Here is a 2,649-nt window from a genome sequence, read left to right on the forward strand (position 1 = left end):
TCCCATCTACTTTGAGTTCATTTCTGTGCTGGGTAGAAGTGATGGCCTGGTTTCCCTTTTCCTGGCACCAAGTGCTAAGGAAACTGTATTTTCTCCAGTGTATGCTTTGACAGCTTTGTGGGTTTCGTGCTGGGCCCTCCACTGGGCCCTCTGGTCTGCACTAGTTTTTGTGCTAGTGTGAGGCTGCTTGTTACTATGGCTCTAGAGTATAATGTGAGATCAGGCATTGTAGTCCCTTCAGCACTGGTGTCTGCCAAGAATTGCTTTGTGCTTCCGTATGAATTTTAGGATTTTTTTTCCAGTTCAGTGTAAAATCCCACTGGGATTTTGAGGGCATCACATTGAGTCTGTGGATCACATTCAGTCACGCAGCCATCTTTCCGATATTAATTCTGCCAATCCCCAAGTGTGAGAACTTTCCCCATCTTCTAGTGTCTTTAATTTCTTTCTTCAGTACCTTGAAGTTTTCATTGCAGGGGTCTTTTGTCTCCTTGGTATTATTTTTAAAGCTATTGTGAATGGGATTCTCCCCTCTGATTTCTTTTTCAGAGAATTCATTATTAATCTACAGAAACGATAATGATTTTTGTACGCTGATTTTGTGTCTATTGCTTTGCTGAAAGTGTTTATCATGTCTAAGAGTTTTCTGGCAAAGTCTTAGGGCCTTTTCAAAAGTAGGATCATGCCTTGTACAGATAGGAAAGGTGACTTCTTCCTGTTCCTACTTGTGTCCCTTTGGTTTCCTTTTCTTAACTCAGGGGTCTCCTCTTGATGGGTCAAGTACTGTATTGAGCGTGAGCAGAGAGAAGGGCACCACGTGAATCCCAGATCCTAGAGGAAGTGTCCAGAGTCCCCCATTTGGTATAACCCTGGCTATAAGTTTGCCATGTAGCCTTTATTATGTAGAGGTCTGCTCCTATTTCCAGCTTCTCCAGGGCTTTTACCACATCGAACTTTGACAAAACTCACCAAAGTCCTCTTGCCTCTACACTCAGTAGAAGTCTTTGCTCTTCCCCCAGGCCTCTGCTCAAATATCACTCCCCCAAAGAGATCTTTCCTGACCCTCCTACCTTGAGAGCTGCTGCTTACTTACTTTACATGCCTGAATTTGCTTGTAGTATCTGCTGTCTGTCTGTCTGTCTGTCTCTCTCTCTCTTTCTCTTTCTGTCCATCCATCCATCTATCCCCCCCATTCATCCATCCACCCACCCACCTTGCATCTTTCTATTGTAATGGAAGCTGTTAGAATTTGTAATTTGCTTCTCCGTGTTCTCCCAAAACAATACCTGGCATACGATCTGTGCTTGGCAAATACTAAAGCACTGAGTGAATAAACACATACAATTCAAGCATTAATTCCACTCATGAGTGTGTGTTTAGTCTTGGGAGTTTCTCCGCTCCCAGAAGCCACAGTTATCCATGCAGTTCCTTCCTGGCACACGGTGGCTGTTCAGTAACTGTTATTATTTTCATACTTGTGAAACAATTCCCAGAAACTGGTCCTTTCTGTGTGTCATGTGTATCGAAGACTTGGGGTTTCTCAGTAATTTAATTTCCCAGTGGCAGCATCAGCATAAGAGGTGTGATAAATACCTGTGATGAAAACCACCATGCAGAGCCAGCGGATACCTGGGCAGGAGAGGCGGGGAATGGGGAGTAAGACTGGGTTCTAGAAGCCAGTCTTTGAAGTCAGGGTCCATGGGATTTTCTGTGTGCCTGGATAGAAAGGCTGAAGGAAGGAAGGAGCCCAGGACCTTAGCTGTAAGGCCATCCCTAGTTAAACACTGAATGCTGCCCTTGCCAAAGGTAAGAAGCAGGAATGAACAGGGCAGATTGGGGAGCACGTTTGGTCTTGACAATGTCAAGTCTGAGACACCTGCCAGACATATGAGTTGAGATAGAAATGTCACCAGCATGTATCTGCTGCTTGGAGTCTCAAATCTAGATTAAAGAGAGTGACTGGCTGGAGAGGAGAGTATCCATGGCATTGGAGCTGAGGCCCGAGAGAAGGACCAGCAGGGTAGGGGAGAAGTGGGTGAAGAACAGTGTAAGTGGTTTAGGAAGGAGGGTGCACTAGCTGGGACAAGGGTTATGGGTGACACTAGGAAACGTGATGAAGAGAAGTCCTGGGTTTGATAACGTAGAAGTCACTGGTGACCTTAGAAGATGGATTCTGAGGACTGCAGGCATGAAAGCCTGACAGAATGTGCTTAAGAAAAAAGCTGGCAAAAGTAGGACCAGGGCGTTTATTAGCCTTTCAACCACAGGGTAAAGCAGACAGGGTGGGCACGTGGGTCCAACACCTGGACTGAGCTGCCCCGGAAAACCCTGTAGGGAGTTGTAGAAATCCCAATGTGGCGGATTTTCCTGCAGCCTCTCAGAGAAGATTTGTTTTTGTCAGGAAACCCAGAACTGTGGCCCTAACACTAGCAGGTACCTCGAACCTCATTCAGAGTCTAGCTCTTTGATTCATTTCTCTACCCCAGGCTGTCTTTACACACACACACACACACACACACACACACACACACACACACACACACCCCTTTCAGGTTTATTTATATTTTTTTCAGGTTCAAGGTCCCAGCTGGGGGGATGGGTTCGGTACATGGCAACCACAGGAAGTGGGTCAAGGCTGCCCCCTCGTGA

Source organism: Peromyscus eremicus, chromosome 2 (genome assembly GCF_949786415.1).
Source record: "Peromyscus eremicus chromosome 2, PerEre_H2_v1, whole genome shotgun sequence".
NCBI lineage: Eukaryota > Metazoa > Chordata > Mammalia > Rodentia > Cricetidae > Peromyscus > Peromyscus eremicus.